We start from the raw sequence: 23,259 nt of genomic DNA, 5'->3' as shown, positions 1-23,259 counted from the left end.
AGTGGACTTTGGAAAACAGTCTGGCAGTTCCTCAAAAGATTAAACAGAGTAACTATATGACCCAACAATTCCACTCCTAGGAGTATACCCAAGGGAAATGGCAACATATACTCACTTAAAAACATACACAATTGTTCATAGCAGCATTATTCATAAGAGCCAAAAAGTGGAAACAAATCAAAGGCCTGTCAACTGATGAATGGACAAAGTGTGGCATACCCATACAATGGAATATTATTTGGCCATGAAAAGTAATGAACCACATGGATGAACCTTGAAAGCATTATGCTAAGTGAAAGAAGCCAGTCACAAAGGGTCACATACTGTATGATTCCATCTGTATGAAACATCCAGCACAGGCAAATCTGAAAGGATAGAGAGTAGATTAGTGGTTGGCTAAGTCTGAGAGCAGAGGTGGATAGGATAGGGATTAACTGCTAATGGGTACAGAGTTTCTTGCTGGAGTAACAAAATGTTCTCAAATAGATTGTGATGTTGACTGTACAAATCTGTGAATATACTAAAAACTATTGAATTGTATCCTTTAAATGGATGAATTGTATGGTGTGTCTCAATAAAGTTGTTTTTGAAAAAATGACTAAGATAGAAAAGGCTCTCTTTCCTCAAGGAGCTGAAATGCTTGTGGGACAGCAAACAAGCAGGAAACAATACAACTTACTGATCAGCCTCTTCCTCAGTCCTACCTCTTCTTTCTGTCACAGGACTTATTATATTTTTTATCCTCTTTCTCTGAAAAGTGAGATCCTTGAGGTAGGGTATGTGTCTTTGAACTTTAAGTCAACAGGACTAGATGCAGTGCCTGGCATATAGTGGGCTTTCAATAATTGCTTGTTGAATGGTGAATAAATGACGTAGCCAGGACTAGAACAAGGGTGTCCTAAGTCCCAGATCAGCACTCCTTCCAGTTATATTGGTGCCTGAAATGAAGACTCCCTAAATCGGACAGCTAGCCAGGAGAAGTCTACACAAAAACAATAGTGCTTTTGCAAGCTGTCAGTTTGCACGTACGCGTTTACCTTTTCCTCTGTACACGTAATTTTGCTGTTTTCTTCCTCATTATGCTTACAGCTTTCTCCCTGGAGTTCATCACGCTGTAGCAGTTTGGCTGGCATCTTTAGCATCATGTAGTCGTGACTCCTCCACAGTGAGTGGGGCTCCCTGGGTTATGCACACAGGGGTTCAAAGGCCCAGATTTTAGAGATTTGGTTTTTCACTTACCAGGAAGCACCAAGTAGAACTCTTACAAGTAAAGATTATTTAGAAAAATATTTTTTTACAGCCTACTCAGGTATAACTTTGCAACAAATGCTCTCTATGACTTTTCCAAAACAGCTTTATTGAGATATAATTCACACACCATGCAATTTGCCCTTTTAAACTGTACACTTCACTGGTTTTTAGTATATTCACAGAGCTATGCAGTGATCATCACAATCAAAGCTTAGAACATTTTGTCACCCTCAAAATCAACCTCATACCATTAGCATTCACTCCCCTTCCTCCCTTCCCTTACCCCAGCCCTAGCCAACCACTAATCTGATCTTTTTGCTTTTATATATTTGCTTATTGTGGATGTCTCATGTAAATGGACTCATACAGTATATGGCCTCTTGTGACTGGCTTCTTTCAATTAACATAAGTTTTCAAGGTTCATCGATGTGGTAGTATGCCTCAGAACTTCATTCCTTTTCGTGGGCAAATAATATTCCATTGTGTGGATATGCCACATTTTATTTATCTATTCATCAGTTGATGGGCATTTGGGTTGTTTCTACTTTTCGACTCTCCTGAATAATGCTGCCATGAACATTCTTATATAAATTTTTATACTACTCTCTAGATCATAACTTTATTCTAAAATTTCCTCTCCCCTTCTGACCAGCTCTAACTATGCTGTCCATCAGTCTACAAGATTCTGCCAGGCTTTTTATAAAGGATTATTCATGGATATTGAAAGCTTGGCAAACATACAGCCTTGCTGCTATTGGAATTGGCTGCCAATATATAAAATATTTCACTGAACTAATGAAACAATTCTCTCTCCAGTGACATTTTGTGACTTCTGTTCAATGATGCCAAGGAGCCAAGTTTTCCATTCATTCAACAGAGCTATGTGTTCCTGGAAAATCAACCCTCTATTAGGGACTGTGCACTGTGCTGGGAAGAGAAGGAACAGGACACAGTCCTTGCCCTGCAGGATCTGTTAATATTCTGTGGAGGAGGCGTCTTACTGGATTTGATCAGGGTAGGCTTCCCAGAAGAAGAGGCAACTATAGCTAAGATGATACTGACAGGAGTTAGCCAGGCAGGGAGTCAAGAAAGTGAAGGAAAGCAGATGTGCAGAGGCCCAGATGTGAGAGGAGCATGTCTGGATGGGAAGGAGGAAGGAAAAGAGAGAGAGAGGAGAGGGCATGAGGAGGTGGGGAAAGAGGTGACACTGAACAAGAATGCCAAGTAAAGAAAAGATCACCACTTGAAGGGGAAGGGTTCAAAATTCAGCAGAAGTAAGCAGGCAATGTTTGACCCTCTTAAAAAAAAACAGACACAAGAGCTTGTTGAAAAACATACACTATGAAAAAGAATTCATGATTTGTTATTTTTCAATCTTCTTATTAGAAGCAAATATGTTTCCTTTTAATCAAAATTTTCAAATTTGGTACCAACCTGTAATAACAGTAATGTTTTAAATTGTTATATTTTATCATTTAATAAATATGGATTTAGACCCTCCTATATACAAGAGATTACTCTGATATCTGTGGCTATAAAATGTTTCCTAATGCTTGGTTCTTCACTTGCAGGCATTAAATGGTAAATCAAGTAAGACATGAAGAAAGTGAAAAAAACCACAAAGATATTTTATATATCATATATATTTAATGAATTACTTATTTAGAACAACAAGCACCACAAAATAATTCAAAGAGTCTCAGTACTAATCTCTCTCCTTAGCACAATTATAATTAATACAATTTTTTAAAAGAGCCCTATACCAAGAGACCTTCAGCTAAGAGTCTTTCAAATAAGTTTGCTTTGGAAATCTTTGTATCCTCTGGTGCAATTCAGGGTGGAACAATGGAAGTGTAATAAATACACATTTATTAAACATTACAGGCAAAGCACTATCCTGTGAAGGAAACACACCTGCTGGAGTAGGGGTGGAGGGCTGTTTGCAGTTTTCAGTAACATAGGAGCTGAGACTTGCGGGAGGTGAAGGGGCCAGCCACGTGGAGATCTGGGGAAGGAGGCTCTCAGGCAGTGGGAAGAGTGAGTGCAATGGCCCTGGGGCAGGAGCATGCCAGGCAGGCCAGTTAAGGAACAACAAGGAGGGGCAGAGTGAGCAGGGAGAGAGTGGGGAAAGGGTGGGGTTGGGGGGTGTCAGGTAGGGGCCGTTTTAGGGACTGTGCCTCTTAATCTGAGTAAGATGAGGATTTCTGGCATATGCAGCTATGAGGTTGCAGGTGCGGAATAAAGGGATAGTAGGATTAGCCAGGGTTGGGCTTTTGCCACGTGAAAGTAAAGAATTGGGAGAGGGGCAAAGGAATGAGGAGTAATTACAATGATGATTTCTTCCACTTTTCATTGTTGTGTAACCAGCCACCTCAAAACACAGCAGCATGAAACAACCGCAGATTCTGTGTGTCAGGAATTGGGGCAGGACACAGTGGGGATGGCTTTCCTGTATTCTACGACATCTGGGGTCTCAGCTGGGAAACCCGAGGGTTGGAGGGCGGGCTGATCCCTCTCATGCTGGCATCGTGTGGACGTATCTTCATTCCCATGTCTGGCGGGTCACGCTGGCTGCTGGCCAGCACACCTACACACATGGTTTCTTCATGCGGCCCAGCTTCCTCACAGCCCAGCAGCCTAAATGGCCTCTCAAGGCTCCCAAGGTGAATGTCCTGAGAGAAAGTGGAAGCTGCCGGTGTCTTAAGGCCTGAGCCTGGAAATTGGCACAATGTCACTCCCACCATGTTCTACTGGTCAAGTAGTCACATAGGCCCCATCTCTTGATGGGAGAAGTGGCAAAGAAGAATCATGTTTAAAATACAGGACCAGTTGAACTCATTTAAAGAGAGAGAGTGATTATAGGGCAAGAAAAGGCCATAGGAACATACTTGGAGAATACTCTTATCATTTGGAAGTGAGACATATGAAGAGAATCTGGCCAAGGAGAGTATGACGGTAGTAGAAAAACCAGGAGAATGCGATGATTGTTTCAAGAAAAAAGTAATGATCCACTGAGCCTAGTGTTGCTGATAGGTCAGAAAGATAAGCCTGAGAAATGATCTTGGACATGGCAAGGTGGAGAATATTGATATTGTGACAATGGCAGGTTTAGTAAAGCTATGGGGATGAAAGTCTGATTAGAATGGGTTAAAGATAGAATGGGGCAGAGAAAGTAAGGACAACAAATATAAGACATGTCATTTGAGTTATTTTGTAAAGAGTAATAGAAAAATAGGACAGACCGGTGAAGGGAGATGCAGGTTAAAGGAGGATAAGATGGAACATATAAGATTTTATAGGCTGAAGTGAATGATCTAGTAGAAATGGGGATATAATGGTACAGGACAGAGAGGATACTGGTGGGACTGATGTCCTTGAGTTGGTGAGAGAGGATGGGACCTGGTGCACAGTGGAGGGTTTAGCCTAAAATGGCAGCATGGATGGTCCACCTGATGTATACATTCTCCATGGGCACAAACATTGGTTCTTACTCTCTTTATGTCTAAAGCTCAGACATACATATAGTACATAAACAGATATACAGTATATCTGTGGGATTAATATTTCATGGGGGGCAGTTAGGGGAAAATATATCTAAAAAAACTCCTTAAGGAGCGTGGTGATGAAAAACAGATTGAGAAATACTGATCTATTATAACTGAAAAGAAGACAGAGTGCATGAACAGATAGTAGGTGTTCGGATGCCATGGTAAGAAATGTGGAAGCTCTCTCTGATAACATCTATATTCTTAGTGAAATAGGAGCAAGAAGAATCAAATATGAGGAGATAAAAGGGCATTTTGCAGGTTTGACAGGAGATGAAAAAGTTTGAAATTGATGTTTTGGAGGTTAGAAGGAATTAACTAATGATTCACTTTATGTTGGTGGACATTTTAATGTGAGACCCATTGGCGCATTTGTATGCTTTTCTCCAGCCACATTCAGCAGCTCTGTTCAATCAGAGATTGGGCAGGGGCGTATCCAAAAGAGTGACTATAACCATCATCGATGTCCCACCCAATCCCAGTGGTCCCCATAACTGAATGTTATTGGGTTTTACACCAAGCACCTGCAACTCGCCATCTGAGAACTTCCTGTTGGCCTGTGTTCCAGGCAGGCCAGAAGTGCTGGGAAGCCAATGCCCCCAGGAGTAATCTTCAACCAGTGTTGGATGGGATGCCCCCAGTTTCCTTGCCCCTGGGTGGGACAGGGGAGAATAACCCCTGATGAGTGCTCTGCACACCTGCTCAAAAAATGCCATTTATTCAGTTCCTTCCCTTCTGTTTCTGACGTCCCTATACCCCTACTAATGCTTTCTGAGATCACTTCCCAAATATACGACTCACACTCAAATCCTTACATGAGGGTCAGCTTCTGAGAGAACCAAACCAAGACAATGACAAACCATAGTTTTTAAGCCAGGTAATGAGAGAATTAAGGACATGATGTAGGGGGTGGGGGAAAAAGGGTTGAAAGACAGTGAAAGGTAATAAGACCAATGGCTTTCAGGACCCAGTGAGATCAAAGAATGTTGGAGTCAGGGTACCAGACGTAGTGATTATCAGATTATGAAGTTATCAGTGAAGACAGAGTTTAAGGTATGACCATGGGGATGTGTGACTTGGTGGGGTGGAGAGTAAGACCATTGCAGGTAAAGGATCAAGGAACTGAGAGGCCAAAGACTAGGCAAAATCACATATGGAAGAATGATTATCTTTCACTTGCCTCTGCCTCTCCCATAGAGTTATTCTGAAGATTAAAAAATATAATCCACCTAAAGGTGTTAGTATAGGGTTTGGCACATGCTAAGTGCTTAATAAATGTCAGTAGAGGCCCACAGATGGGCACGTGATCCAAACCACACCAGTCAGTCCTTCCCAAGGAGTGTTACAACTCAATCCATTGAAGAAGTGCTCTCTTTCCTCTTTGGTTGTGAGTTGGAAAGTTGCAGCTGCCTATGGCAACCTACACTGCCCCACTGAGAGAAAGAAGGAGTTAGCATAACACAAAGACTGAAGCAGAAAGAACATGGAGAGAGGATCCTGGCAGTTTGACTCCCAAGAGTCAGTTCTCTCTATAGCTAGATCTACCCTCCCTTCTTCACAATGATTGTTTGGTTTCAATAAAACTTTTGTAAAAACTTTCATTTTGGGAAGCAACTTAAGTGTCCATCGACAGATGAATGGATAAAGATGATGTGGCACATATATACAACGGAATATTACTCAGCCATAAAAAGAAACGAAATTGAGTTATTTGTAGCAAAGTGGATGGATGGACCTAGAGTCTGTCATAGAGAGTGAAGTAAGTCAGAAAGAGAAAAACAAATACCGTATGCTGACCCATATATATGGAATCTAAAAAACAACATGGTTCTGATGAACCTAGGGGCAGGACAGGAATAAACATGCAGGCGTAGAGAATGGACTTGAGGACACGGGAAGGGGAAGGGGAAGCTGGGACGAAGTGAGAGAGTGGCATGGACATATATACACTACCAAATGTAAAATAGATAGCTAGTGGGAAGCAGCCGCATAGCACAGGGAGATCAGCTCAGTACTTTGTGACCACCTAGAGGGATGGGATAAGGAGGATGGGAGGGAGACGCAAGAGGGAGGAGATATGGGGATATATGTATATGTATAGCTGATTCACTTTGTTATAAAGCAGAAACTAACACACCATTGTAAAGCAATTATACTCCCATAAAGACGTTAAAAAATAAATAAATTAATTAAATTAAATAAATGACCAAAAAACACTTTCATTTTGGACTTCCCCAGTGGTCCAGTGGTTAAGACTCCATGCTTCCAATGCAGAGGGCTTGGGTTCGATCCCTGGTCGGGGAACTAAGATACCACATGCAGCGGAGTGGCTAAAAAAGAAAAAAAAAAAAAAAACTTTCATTTTGTTTTGCTTCAACTAGTTCGAATGGAGTTTCTATTGTTTGCAACAATAATAAAAGAATAAAATAATAAGGGAATTCGCCTCTTGCCTCATGCTGGCCAAAGTGATCTAATGCATGGTTCATACATGGAGATCTTTCAGAGCCCAGTGAGGAGGAAGTATGATGAGATTTGAAGAACATCTGACTAAGGCTCATACCTGAGTTTGTCTCAACTCTGCCATTTGCTAGCTGAGTGAGCATCATGCCTTGGGATTTCATTGAGAAACTCTCTAAGAGTCAGCCTTGCTAATTTGGGTTGTAGCCAAGTTGTTGGCTGCATCGTCTACTTCAGCTCACACAGGAGATGATGCACACAGAAGAAATTTATTTTAGAATTTGTTGCTAGAAAATACTTTACTTCTCGCAAAGAATTGACAAGGGTTTTCTTCATGGAAGGAGAGAACTACGTAATCAATTGTTTGTTCACTTTGGCTCTCCTGGAAGCTCAGAGTCAAAAATACAGCTCAACATGTATGACCTTATAATCTGCATGTGTGAATATGTGAATTTTATATTTTCCTCCTAATCTTAGTATTCTATTCTAGTCTATATTTTCCTTAAACCTTATTTATATTTTACTATTTTATAGGTGTTATATAAAAATTCCTCAAATTATTTATGGAATAAAGTATAAATAAATAAGTACACACACTAGCATTCAATCTGAGGAATATCCCTTCCCCTCCTTACTGTAAAATGATGGAGTTAAAATTTCCAGTGGAGCTGGCAAATTCTGAAGCACCCATTTTACTCCAAAGTATAGCAGTAATAGTTGACTATAAAAAATAAAACTAAAATAACACAACCAGGTTCAAAACTAAGATAAAAATCTCCATGACCCAGAAACAAAATAGAAACATCAAGCAATAAAAAGGGCTGAAGCCACAGCTTGATGGGCTTCTGGTCTAGAGGCAGTAGCCATGGCTAGGGTTTCAACTCCTGCAGAATAATGAGGACCAAATGTGCTCCACATGAGATGGAGTATTGAAGTCAGGAACACTTACCTGACCATGAAGGGAAGCTGAAAAAGAAACCTGTGTTGACTAATGTGTGAGCTTATAGCTTTTATAAAGGCAGGAGGGAAGTCTAGGGTGGTAGGAGAAAGAAACACAGACCCACAACCAGGAACTAAAACAAGCTGCTCACTGGCCTGGTGACTGGATCTGAAGCATCCTCAGTATCATTACAGGGCAGGAAACCCAACCACATATATATAGGACCCACATTTTCAAGACCTAAATTGAGATACTGGGGTGAGGGTGGGGGAAAACATAAGAAGCAATCACAAACCTACTAAATAAGGAAGAGAGAAAAAGAAACAAATACCCCTCTCAAAATGAGTTTATAAACTAAAATTACTGCAAGGCATTTGAAGAAATGTAAGGCTAAGAAGACTACAATCATAATCAGTAATGAAAATACAAATTTGCTCCATTAGAAATACATTTTAGAGGCTATTGTGAAAAAGACTTAAACATAAGTATTTTAGCATGCTAAAATCACATCCATAAAAAGAAAGACAGAAAAACAAACAAACAAAAACAAGAACAGCTGTACATGGCAAGAAGAATTGATTTAAAAATTTTAAATAAAAATATAAACTTTGAAATTAAAAACTTAATAGGTCGCTTGGTACTTTTAAAGAACGAATTAGTAAATTTGATGACAGTATCACAAAATTCTCTCAGAAGGCAGCAAGAACACATAAAAAGTTTTAAAGAATAGTTAAGAAATGTGGAGAATAAATTGAGAAACTACACAATACATCTAATAAAATTTCCAGAAGAGAAGAACACAGGGAATGAAGGAGAAACAATAATTGAAGAAGTGGTAGTTGAAAATTTACCAGAATTAGGGTATGATACATGTTCTTGGTTTGCAAGTATGGAATATCAAGAAAGAGAAATAAAATTAAATCCACACTTAGATACTTTACAGTAAAACTTCAAAATATCAAAAAAATGAAAAAAAATTTAAGAATTGTTAGAGATAAAAATAGATCACCTAAAAATAAATGACAATTAGACTAATAGCATGCTTCTTGTTGGCAACAATACAGGCCAAAAGACAACGGAATAATATCCTCAAAATGCAAGAAACTATATTTGGTGAGCCTGAATTTTATGCTTAGCTAAACTGTCATTCACGATGCACAAAATATAAACACACCCACATAATCTGAGAGAGTTTACCATCTACAAATACTACTGAAAGAGGATATTTAAACTTTTTAATTTAAGGAAGTAAAAAATGAAGACGAGAAAGAAAAAAGGAAGAAAATATTAAAAGAAAGAGAAGCAAAGGCATGGAACACAGGCATACCTCGGAGATGTTACGGATTCAGTTCAAGACTGATAAATAAAGGGGAGATCACAATTAAGTGAGTCACACAAATTTTTTGGTTTCCCAGTGCATTTAAAAGTTATGTTTACACTATACTGTAGTCTATTATGTGTGCAATAGCATTATATCTAAAAATAAGTGTACATACCTTAATTTAAACATCCATTATTGCTAAAAAAATGCTAACCATCATCTGAGCCCTCAATGAGTGGTAGTAGTAACATCGAAGATCATTGATCACAGATCACCATAACAAATATGATAATAATGAAAAAATTGGAAATATTGCAAGAATTACCAAAATGTGACACAGACACAAAGTGAGCAAATGCCGTTGGAAAAATGGCGCTGATAGACTTGCCAATAGAATTATTCTGTACATGGTTGCCACAAACCTTCAATTTGTAAAAAATACAGTATCTGTGAAGCACAATAAAATGAAGTGCAACAAAATGAAGTATGCCCATGCAAGAAAAAATGGTGAGTACAGAATGAGAATGTATGTTTGCATAAATTTAATTAATACTGACTGTAATAAGAATAAAAATAACTGATTATATACATTTACAAAGGGAGGGTAAATTAATATTCTAAACAATAATTAGAAGATTGCAGGCACAGTGTGCAATAGCTAAAGTGTATTCATGTTATCATGATTTTTAAAGAAGGGTAGAAATATTGAATAATTAGTTAAATACATACAAATTAAATATTTAGAGTGATCACTTTAACAAATAAAAATAATATCTATAGCTTCTCAAAAAGGGGATTTAAGAATGGGAATATAGAAAATTTTATCTATATACAGAAGTCTGGAATGGAGACGAAGAAGTAAAGAAGAATATGGTAAACAGAAAACACAAATTAAGATGGTAGAAAGAAATATATTAACAATTTTAATATATAGAAAAGGATTAAATTCACATAATAAAAGGCAGATTATCAGATTGGATTTAAAAATCCATCTATATGTTGCTTATAAGACACACCTAAACGAAACCATATAGAAAAGTTAATAAAAGGATGGAAAAAATATACCATGCAAATACTATCCAAAAGAAAATAAGGACAGTAGTAATGATCTAAAAAGAATATATAATATTCATAAACTTGTGCTCACCTAACCACATAACGTTTAAATATACAAAATAAAAACTGATACATTTATAGGGAGAAATTGACAAATCTACAATCACAATGTAGAACATTAACCTGCCTCTTTTAGAAATTGTTATGTCAAGCAGACAAAAAATTAGAAAGGATATAGAGATTTTGAATAACAATAGTAAGAAATATGACCCAATAGATTGTTTAGAAAACCCTGCTGGTTGGGAGGTTGGTTAACAGGCTCTTTGGGAGAAGATTAGAGCAAAAACTCAGAGGCTTGAGGTCTGGGACATGGGGGCATCCTTAACCAGCAAGCTTGGGCCTACAAATTCTGAATTTAAGGGCAGGGTCCCAGAGGTGCCCATTGTAGGACAGGGATTTAGTAGAGGGGGGAAAGCTCAAGACATGGGCTCCTACCTTGACTGGGCCACTTTGGGCAAATCACTTTGAGCTTTCTACTTTAGTTCTACAAAACAGAGATAATAATAAAACATACATCTCTGGGTTTTGTAATGAGGATCAAGTTAATGCCTATAAAGAACTTAACAAAGTTCCTGGCACATACTAAGTGCCTGCTATGTGCAAAGCATGATGATAGTTGTAAAAATTACAAAGGCAGTGACATAGAACCTACCTTTAAATGTGCAAGATGATGATGTCCAGCAACAGTTTACCAGGGATTTTGCTTCATCACTTAGCCAGACAAGCACGTGCTTTGGTATCAGACACACCCAGCTCCATAATTTTCTATGTGCCCTTTTTCTGACTCTGTTAAAACAACGTAATAATAGTGCTTACCAAATTGGATTTTGGGGAGAAATAATCGGAATAATACATTAAGCATAGTGTTGGACACATCAAAAATATTCAGTAAGTAGCTACTAATATTACCTGTAGGAGTCAGTAAATAACTATTGCCATTAATAATATTAATAAGATTAAAAAGTAGAAAATGATGCAGAGTTAAGATAAATGAAGTTGAAGAAAAGACAAAAGAATTTAGTTGGAAAATGTACTTCAATGTACCCAAGTCCAGAATGACAGCAGGAACAATATGAGTTGGCACTAGAAAAATATTTATCTCCCCTTAGGCTAACATTTTTGATGTGATATAGGATTATCAAATTTAATCAGTCATTGTTTTTAATTCCCCCTTAACAATGGCCACATCATAGTTCTCTTCCAAGAGCCAACTGATAGAAGTATAAAAGCCTGTAATTAAGGATCTTACTTGGATTGCAAAATCAATGAGAAGAACCTGTCATTTTCTGATGAGGGAAGTCAGATACCAAATAATGCCTGAAGATTAATCTTAATTTTCTAGCACAGATTATCACATTTCCTATGTTACCAATGCTTTCACATTATTAATTTTGCTCTTTTGGTTTTACAACACCTTTCTAAAATAGGTCTGGGTACGTAGGATTTTCCCTATTTTTTAGAAGAATAGACAGAGATAGAGAGAGTTCAAGTACCCATCCTAAGGCAGCTATCTAGTTAGAATCTTTTTTTTTTTAACATCTTTATTGGAGTATAATTGCTTTACATTGTTGTGTTAGTTTCTGCTGTATAACAAAGTGAATCAGCTATACGTATACTTATATCCCCATATCCTCTCCCTCTTGTGTCTCCCTCCCACCATCCCTATCCCACCCCCTAGGTGGTAACAAAGCACTGAGCTGATCTCCCTGTGCTATGTGGCTGCTTCCCACTAGCTATCTATTTTACATTTGGTAGTGTATATATGTCCATGCCACTCTCTCACTTCGTCCCAGCTTACCCTTCCCCCTCCCCGTGTCCTTAGGTCCACTCTCTACGTCTGCGTCTTTATTCCTGTCCTGCCCCTAGGTTCTTCAGAACCATTTTTTTTTTTTGATTCCATATATACGTGTTAGCATACGGTATTTGTTTTTCTCTTTCTGACTTACTTCACTCTGTATGACAGATTCTAGGTCCATCCACCTCACTACAAATATCTAGTTAGAATCTTATATGATAATATAGAAGCCAAAGAAAATAGGTCAGTCAATTCAATGAAGATGCTGCATATGCAGACTAACCATCTAATAAATGAATTGACGTATGTATTCTTTTAACAAATAGTATTTGCCCTGGTTCTGGGAACATAGGGAGCCTCAGTCATTGCCCTATCAGAATCATTGCCCTATCAGAGTAAAGAAGGGGAACAGGAGAAAGAAATTTTTTCAAAGGAGAGAGAAAACGTACGGTAGGCTTAGTGGTATAGCGGACAATTAATACTTTGCCTGCCCAGAACATTCCTTTCTCTTTTTTTTTCTAATTTATTTATTTAATTAATTTATTTTTGGCTGCATTGCGTCTTTGTTGCTGCGTTGCGGTGCGCGGGCTTCTCATTGCAGTGGCTTCTCTTGTTGCAGAGCACGGGCTCTAGGCACGTGGGCTTCAGTAGTTGTGGCATGCGGGCTCAGTAGTTGTGGCTCGCGGACTCTAGAGCACAGGCTCAATAGTTGTGGCGCACGGGCTTACTTGTTCCGCGGCATGTGGGGTCTTCCCGGATCAGGGCTCGAACCCGTGTCCCTTGCATTGGCAGGCAGATTCTTAACCACTGCACCACCAGGGAAGTCCTCCTTTCTTTAGGGAACTGTATCTCCCTTCTCTACAAACTGCTCCTCTTCCACTTATAAGTATCCCACAAGGGCTGCCATGTTCTTAGATGACCACAGTTGATCAGCCCGGGAGTGGGGGGATATTCACTTAATCTGTGCCAATCAGAACCCTACCTAGGACCACTACCAGCCCATATGGCACCTTTGTGGAAATTAGACAAGATGTCCCTTCCTCAGGACACCTTATGGCTGTCTGTGAGGAAATTGTTGAAATCTACAATGTTTATGGTATGGACAGGGCCCCTGAGTTTGTGCAGTGACTTCCTCCAGCAGGATTTTTGAACTTCAAACTAAAAACAATATGACAGGCAGTGTCTCTCCAAGAGCAGAGATGATAACAGTCAGCAGCCAAGGACAGACATCCACTCTGACACGTGGAGAAGGCTGGTCTGCAGGGAGACAGAATGAAGTCAGTTGGTGGAAAGAAGCCAAATGCAGAACAGAGGGAGGTGGTTCTAGTCATTTTGGGGCCATGATTCCAATTGTTCCTGGAGGCTCCACTGCAGCCCTGCCTCTCCCATTGTTTGGATGTTCAACTCTTTCTATTTTTCCACAACCAAAACATTCCTCTTTTCTGCTTATGCAAGATCAAATAGCATTTTTTTGTTACTTGAAACTAATGCAGCTGTGAATTTAATTTCACTAATTTCCACATCCTTCAATTTTAAAAGCTAATGCGAGAGGGCACATTAGCTTTAATCTCGACTTGATCAAGTATGATTTTTACACAAAGGGAAACAGCTCTGTCTCTATCTATTCCAACCCAGTAAGTAGTTTCTCTTTCTCTGTCCATGCCTAAACAGAAAATTACATGTTGGCTGCCCACTTTAATTGTTTGTAATCACTGAAATTTGCAATCCTATCCTGTGGTGCATTATGAGACCTCTCCTCATGGGGCATTCTTTCAGTGTGTTTTGTTGGCAGTAGCTGTAGCAATTAGAAAATTGGGAAACGTATAAAATCCAGAGGAATATAAATTTTGGCATTTCTTTTCTTCAGTCAGCGTTTTGCTAGACATGTGTAGGGCCCTAGAAAAAATTAAATAGAACTATGGGTTTTACTACTGACATATAGAGCTCATGTTGTTCCAAGAATTCCTCACTATCCCCATTGGTGAATTCAAATCTAGGAGGATCAGGGTCCAGTGAGTCTCTTCCCAGAGGGAGAGATGAGGACCACTTACTGTTTAGAGGCCAGTATCTTTAGAAGGTCATCTTCCTCCCAAGTGCACATGACTCTTTCCTATGCTTCTCCTTGTCAGATTGGACTTTAATTTATAGTCACAGCCAACTATGCAGACCAGGAAGATTGAACCTTATTTGTGTACATGCATACGCACATCTAATCAAATGCAACTATAAAGTCATAAGACTAATTTTAAAACAAACATAGAAGAGCTGAGGTCCATCCTTTTCCCCATCTTCAATGTGCTTCAAAGGTGTGTTTTCTCTTTGGAACAGGAAGGAGTTATTTGCAACCACATTATCTGGCAAATCAAGCTGCAGTATGCAATTTTAGGTTTAAAAAAATATTATTAAGTTATAAGACTGATTTTCTATGTGGGTCAAAAGCTGCTTCCAAAAAAATTTCCAAAGGAAATCAGCAAAAACTTTCCAGCAATGAAAGCATCCTTAAAATAGTTATGAAATCTTCTAAAGCGATTACTCAGAAGAGGAACCACTCATTTGGATATAAGAGGATGTATATGCTTGCCATTTAAAAGAAGTTAAGTGATGAAAAGCATAAACTAATGCATCTGTACCACATACAGCAACATAAATATTTATGTTTCTAGAATATTCATCAAATGATTCTGGAAAAATTGGCAATTTAGTGATAATCAAGTTAGATCTTCACCTTACACTATATCCTAAAATAAATTCCCAATATTTTAAAGTGAAAAAGTAAAATCATACAAATTTTAGTGATTAAAAATGTGAATGAAATATAAGTGAATATTTTAAATGGTCTTGGGACAGATTTTCTAAGCATAAAATTATGAAAGAAATATAAATGCAAGAATGATATATCTGTCAACATAAAACATAAGACCAAAATACATATTGTAGAAACATTGTACATTAAAAAAAGCAAAGAATTAATACACTTAATATTATATACAGAGCTATTCTAAAGCAATAAGAAAGTATTTTAAATTTATATAAACATGAGATACATTTTTTAAAATGCTCAGTCTTCCTAGTCACCAAAACAATTGCACATTAAAAATTTAGTAACTGGAGTAATATTTCTAAGTATCTGATTATGTGGGGTTTGTGGTGGTTTTTGTTTGTTTGTTGTTGTTTTGCTTAATAGTTCTATGCATTTGCCTTTCACCAGCCTATGAAATCCATCTGTTTTGGGTTAAGGGGAAGGAGAGGAGCTGGGAGGGCAGGGGGCAGGAGGGGCAGATAGAGTTCTTACTATAAGAAGAAGGAAGAGTTAATAATTCGCTTCTGATATCCAAAATAGGTTTGTATAACGTGGAAAAAGTCTTGAGAGACAGACTTTGTCAGAAGAAACAGGATTTCTAAATTCCTGTAGCTCCTATTTAACCAGACTAGGGACTCACCCAGGAAGGCTCAGAGCATGCAGTTTCTTCCCCTGCGGAAGAAACTTCCATTTCTTCCCATGACGACTAAACTCTGAGATGGGATGGCTTCAGGACAAAGAGGATATAATATCAAGACAGCAAGGGGTACAAAGACAGTCCTTTCCTGCTCAAGAGGGAAGGACACAGGAGAAAGACTGATTTTTTTCCTCTCCACTTATGCCAGGTAGACACTTAAAAACATCCAAATAAATTTGGGGGAGCCCAAGGACATTGGGGCTAGCAGTTCACTTGCCCGGATGCGACATAGGAAAAACCCTACTTGTGGCTACTTCAAGTGCAGAGAGAGGCTGAGGCAGGATGAGCAGGAGATGCGCAGTTAGACAAATCGTGTTCTCCTGGTTCTCCACCGCCAGCTTGCAGCAAGCAAAGGATCCACGTGAAGCCATTCCCTTTGGTAGGGAGTGCAGCAGTGCTGACAGGGTCAGGGGACCGCAGAAACCAACTCAAAGACCCCAGCAAAGGATGCTAGCACATCATCCCAAGAGGCCAGGTGGGGGCAGGTGCCCTTCGGCAGTACCAGGTTCAGGTAGCAGATCACTCCAATCCCTGAGCAGCTGCTGCCTAATGGGGAATTGGTTTCTGAAAAGTCTGATTTTGTCAACTGAAAATACGTGTTTAACCAGAGGACACGGGAATATTGTTCACTGGCAAGTCTTAAAGGCTCCCACCATTCAGGGGTGAGGCGCTCACACGGACTATCAGAGCATTATCAATGCACAATGAAACTACAACTTCCTAACATGGATAAGTGTAACTTGAGTAATCGGCCACCCAGCTAACATGGCACCTATTTTTTTCTTTCTTGAGTTTTATTTTTTCTGTTATGTATTTCGGTATTTTCCAATTTTATTCTATAAAAGCATACATTGCCTTTGAAATAAATGAATACAATAAACATTTTTAAAAGATATGTTTTTATTTCAAACAGGAAGAGAAATCTAACAGAACTGAAGAGAATTAAGCAGAAGAAAATCTAGGCTGGTATTTTAGCTAAAATTAATTTCTCTAAAGTTATGTACAGTCGGCTCTCGGTATCTTCGTGTTCCACATCCGCGGTAGGTTGAATCCACCGATGCGGAACCCGCAGATACAGAAGGCTGACTGTCCGACGCCTTGTATATAAGGGGCTTGAACAGCCGCGGATTTTGCTGTCTGCGGGGGTCCTGGAACCAGTCCCCGGCGGATACCGAGGGACGACTGGATCAAATAAAAATTCAAAGGTTAACAAAATTGGCCTCCTTAATTTAGTCCCACCTTACTCATATGGGTATCTTCTTTTTTTTTTTTTTTAATTTCAAGATGAAAACGAGTCACCTCCTGAACTGATTTTAATCATCTGTATCGTGGAAGTCCAGTACATCCCTGCTTAATTAAGCATATGCTTACTAGGATTAGCTCCGGAGAAGAGATTTACCGCCTCGCGAGGCTTGCTTGCGAAGCTCCAAGTGCCATCTGTGCAGTGAGCTGTGCCTGGAGGAAGGAGAGGGACAGAGATCTGGTGATTCATTGGACCTGATAAAGAGACCGGTGAGACTCACAGAAAACAGGATATGGTTATTCTCTCGAGGCTTAGCCCAACTCCCCTGTGGTTTCCTTGATATGCTCTCTGATTTCCCAAGACCAACCTTCGGTTTTTATTGCTCTTGCAGTGGTTTTTCCACACACACCCTAGTTCAGACAGAGTGAATTAGGTAATGAACCTGTGAGCTCGTTACTTCTCCAGGAGGCCGAGAGGAGCAGAGGGTCTTGCCCAAGGTCACATCATTGGCTGGTGGCAGAATAAGGACCCCACCCGGGTGTCACGGCTGCTCATCCAGGTGTACAAGAATTCGAGGAAAATGCTCACAACCCACGGTGACACCACTTGTTTACTTATCAGCACTCATGAAACCCTTTACATTTTTATGATCCATTTGAGGGCGGCTTAAATTCAGACTAATCTGATCTCACCCAGAATTCACCACAGATGATTTCTCAACTTGGGCAGGGATGAATTGTATTTAAATAAGAGCCATTCACCTCCCTGGGATCCCCAAAGGCTGCCCTTTTCAGAGCCCCCTGCACCTGCCACTAACTGGGTTTCTCAGTAGAGCAGCTAAAGTTTAGTTTTGTTATTATTATTATTTTGATAGGTAATACAAGCATATTGCACAGAAGTAAAAAAAATCCTGTCTACCCCGCCCAAATCCAGTGGAAAGTAATTCTCTTTCACACACTCAGCCTCTCAGTTTTCCCCAGATACAACTGCTGTTAACAGATTTTTGGGTATCTTTACAGAGTTATTCCATGAATACACAAGTATATATATAATTTTATATTATATATAGATAACATATATTTTATATTATGTATGTAGTTTTATACATTATATTTATAAAATTTTAAAAATGGATGGAGGTATGCTACTTACACTGCTGCCCCTTGCTTTCTTTGTTTTCACTTAATATTTCTTGACTGTTGTTCCATGTTAGCACATATGTAATAAGGCAGCTCTATTTTCAATGCCAAATATACCTAGTGCTTAAAGATCTACCTCTAAAACCATGACATTCTGTGTTCATTTACATTCAACCAAAACTTTTCTTTCTATTCCTTTCAAGATTACAATTGGGAGGATTTTTAACAATGAATGGTCAGGATATACAAACACACACACACATACAAGTGTTGGATACTTTCCACATACAAGTCCGATAAACTGCCATAGTATCAAGCCACAGAATCTAGCACCTCAGTGTTGGAAGGGACCTCAAAAGTCTTATGGTCTGATGTTTTGCCCAGTAAAAGAATTCCTTCCACATTCTTCCTGACAGTGTCACACAACTTCTGTTTGAGGTAAGCTCCACAGGCATCCCATTTCCTCCCCAAATAAGCCATTCTACTTCCAGAGTGTCTAAGGTCTTCTTACATCAAGGTGAAACTTGACTTCTTATTGGTCCTTTCAGGAATCGGATGGCTGCTGCCATGGTACCTCAAGCCTTATCTTCAGACTGCATTTCTCTGGGACCTTCCACTGCTCCACGACTGCCCTCCTCCATGGCAGGCACCTTGCTGCCATTTGTCTGAAAGGGAGGCACTCAGACCAGGGCAGGGCTGCAAAGTAGAGGCCTAGCCAACACAGACCAAAGGCACAGAGTCGTGCCTAGGGACAAGAGGATATTGCTTGTGACCTTGCTCACCTTTTCCAAATATTTCCCTACTTTCCTTGAAAACACCCAGAACAAGTGTTATCCCATGGGATTAGTAGCCATATTTTCTAGGCCAAAAAGTACATGCATCGGCCAGCAGCCAAATGTTTGCCTGCTCTGTGGGGAAGACATGCCCACTGTGCAGAAAGGAGCAGGCACAAGCATAGGTAGGCTGGTACTCAGCCCAAGGGCTCCCTCTTGTTCTTGGAAGTTTATGGAGAAGTGTGGCCACCATTAGAAGTTGTGTTGTTCTGTGAAGAATATGAATTTATGATATCAACTTGGGAAGAGCTAAAGTGATGATTATCCATGTTTGCTTGTCTTTGGTTCATAGGGATATCAGTAATACACCCCCTGATTTTGTGGATGAGCCTGGATAACAATCATTCCCTGAAAGTGAAAATGGTACTAATCAATGCGTGATAGATGAGAATAACCAACTACAGAGGTCTCTCCACCTAGCTATAGCTATTTGTATTTATATAATTATATAATATATTATAATATATAATTATATATTTTATGTATTTATGATTATATAAATACATAAAATATATACCAATTATACATTTTATGTATTTATGATTATATAAATACACAAAATATATAATTGTATATAAATTGCATAAAATAAATAATATATTTATAGCTAAATAATTACTGAGATGACAAGGGACACACCTACATCAGACCTGCCCAGGTGACCAGTGGATAGCCTTTTACTCAGATCACAGCATGAGGAGGGCCATAGCCTAGGCAGCCCTAAGGAGCTCTGTATGAACAAAGACTTAGGGACCAGAGTTGAGAGATGTGCACACAGCCAGACAAAGGGAAGCGGAAGGGGATTCATCTGCACCCCACTCTGGAAAAAGCACACCAATCTAAGCAGGAGCGCTCATTCTGGTGCTGGGCTCATCAAACAACCTTCTGACTATGGACTTGGTTTCCCAGTTACCTGGATACGAGGTAAAGGGGACCAAGAAGAACAGATGTAATTCTGAGTGTTCCGATCCAAGAAAAGGCATATTTTCCACTAAGTCAATAGGCACATGGCTTTCTAGGTTCAACTTTATTAATCATGAGAGTGGTGTTTGTTCCTGAGCCCCTGGCCAACTATGGATAAATGGAAACAAACTGTGTCACCACCAGGACAAGACTGTCTGGTAAGACCCTCTCTGGGGGCTGGCTATTACTCTCTGTAAATGCAACACTCGTCCTCCTCCGTTGCACCCATTTCTCAGCTCCTAGATAACTCTTGGGCACTTCATTCTCGTTCTTTCCCTCCACACTGCCATCATCCTAGTAACTTTCAACATTCATGCCAACGACCTGAAGAATGTGTTGACTTCTGCCTCCTCAACTCCATGGACCTCTTCTCCACTCCACAGAGCTGCCCTGTCACCCTCACCGTCTCATTCAGGGCTTTGCTGAACCTGTCCTTAGACCGCCCTTTCTGCCTTCTGGCTCATCCTACAATTGTCAGCAAATGACCCTCTTTGGTGCAAACCTTTGGCCTCTGAGATGCAATACTTCTCTGGTTCTTATCTTAGCTATCTGACTTTCCTTTTCTTTCCCTGGTTTGCTAACCTGCTGTATCAGCTAGGAATGACATTTAGCCTCACATAAGAGTAACCTTACTGCAGTGGCATAAGAAATAAGGATTATTTTTCTTATATCACAAGTGCAGAGGTAAACAGTCCAGGATTGATGCAGTGGCCTTACAATGTTCCCAGTCTCCCAAGTGACTTCTTTCTGCTCTCCCATCCTTAGCTTGTAGCTTTCATCTTCATGGTTAGCCACGGTGCACAATGGCTGTTCAATCTCTCGCCTCTTGTTCTCTGTCCAGGCAGAATAAAGAAAAAGGAAGCCAGGCTGCTTGCTGCAACCGCGGCTGGAAGATGGTGGGGAACGACTTCGGCGCGCTGCTGGACCAAGAGCTCTACTCCTTCTTCAACTGTCTCGCCGACACGCAGGCTGCGGGTCCCGCTGTCCTCAGTCTCCTCTTCCAGAACAAGGGAGCGCGTGTTCTCCCATGGGCCCCTGGATGCCAGCAGCGACACCTCATGTTGGGACTATGAGGGTAAAACAGGATAACACGTGTTTAAAGAGCATAGCTCAGGGTCTGCCACCGTGAGCGCTCCTGTTTGCTCTCCCAGCCAGGATTTCTACCTCTGCTTTGCTGTTCCATTCTTAGCTCTGTCTACTCTCCATCCTGTTCTCTGGCCAGACCCTTGTCCTCCCTGGGTTCCTGCGAGGACTTGTATGAGGTGATGGGTGTAAAGTGCAAGGGCAGTGACAAGCAGAGGGGCAGATGGGATTACTTAGGTCAGGAGGTCCCCATGGTGGCCTCCGAGTGCCTCTCTGCTGATTCCAGCCTGACTCACCCACTAAGGCCTCTCTCTAGATGGCTCTCCCGCTTTCCCAGGCCCCAGCCTTCTCTTCTCTCCTCTCCTGAGGAAGAATTCCAAGGCTCTCAAGAATAGAAGAGATTTTAGAGGCCATCTCATCCAACATCCTCCCGGGCAAGGCTTGGATTTCCCAGCGGCTCATTGTGCACACAGGACAGGGTGCTTGCTGTCTCTGGAGGCCCCCTGTTTTGCTTGGGGGACAGTGTTGGGGACATGTGGGTGTCGAGCTGAATCTGTAACTTCTATCCTCTGGCTTTCCATGTGGGCTTTTCCTCGAACCCCTTCAGGTCCCTTCAGAGAGGTGAACTGGCCCCCGTTCTCTCCCTCTCCCTTTCCCTGGCCCTGCAGCCCCTCTCCCTCTGGCCTTTGGCCCTGGCCCTGCAGTCCCCAACCTGGTTTCCTGGGGGAGCCACAGTGGAGTGAGAGCTTTGCCATGGCCCCCAGGTCCTGGGGTGACTCTTGAACTTTTCTGGTTTTTTTCCTATAAAAGTTGTAACTGGCTTTGGCTCTCAAATTGAATGAAAGGCATCCAACACTAAAAAAAAAGAAAGAAGGAAGGAAGGAAGGAAGGAAAGAGAGAAAGAAGGAAGGAAGGAAGGAAGGAAAGAAGGAAGGAAGGAAGAAAAAGGAAACCACAAGGAAGAAAGGTTGTCATCTAGATGAGCAGGAATAAAAACCTTCCCAGAAATCCCCAACACACTTCCGCTTAGGTGTCATAGCTAGAAACAGTCACATGTTTACCTCTAACTGTGAGGGAGCTGGGAATGTATTTTGGGGGCAGATACAGTGCTGATCAGGGTTAAGTCCTTAAAGAAAATCAGATGGATCCTGGGTAGGCAACTACCACATTTTATTTATCCATTCATTAGTTGATGAGCTTTTAAGTTGTTTCCACTTTGGGGCTCTTATAAATAATGCTGCTGTGAACATTCATGTACAAGTTTTTGTGTGAACATATGTTTTCATTTCTATTGGGTCCTCCATTACTTTCATCTAAAACAGGGGTTAGCAAGTTTTTCCAGCAAAGTACCAGATAGTAAATATTTTAGGCTTTATGGGACAATCTCTACAGAAGCGACTCAACTTTGCCATTGCAGTCAAAAAGCAGCCATAGATAATATGCAAACTAGTAAGTATGGCACTGTTCCAATAAGACTTTATTTACAGACATTGAAATTTGAATTTCATATAATTTTCACGTCATGAAATAGTATTCATCTTTTGATTTTTTTCCCCAACCATTTAAAGTGTAAGAATCATTCTTAACTCACAAACCATGTAAAAAAGGGGCAGGCTGAATTTGGTCCATGGATCATATTTTGCCAGCTCTTGCTATGAAACCTCATCATGTTTATTTCCTTCAAAACATTTATCCCAAACCATATATGGCTATCTGTTTACTTATTTGCTGTGCAGTTCTTCCCTCAAGAATGCAAGCTTCATCCGATGGCAGGCAATCAACGTTTTGTTGAATTAACAAATGTACTCTAATTTGTTTTATTGATCCCGTATGAATACATGTTTGAGTTGTTTTCAATTTTGTGAAGCTACAAATGATGACTCCAGGAATGATTTTGCCAATAGGTATAACTATTTTAAGATTTACTAGACTTGACAAATTCTCCTAAAAAGTTATATTGGCCAACATATGAGTGTACCCATTTTCCCATACCCCAGCCAACACTGGGCAAAGAAAGAAATCCCATTCTTGTTTTATCTGTATTTGTCTATGTATTCGTGATGTTGTATACTTTTT

Source organism: Balaenoptera borealis, assembly GCF_965194805.1.
Source record: "Balaenoptera borealis genome assembly, chromosome: 14".
In the NCBI taxonomy this organism is placed as follows: Eukaryota; Metazoa; Chordata; class Mammalia; order Artiodactyla; family Balaenopteridae; genus Balaenoptera; species Balaenoptera borealis.
This window is presented reverse-complemented; position numbering follows the sequence as displayed.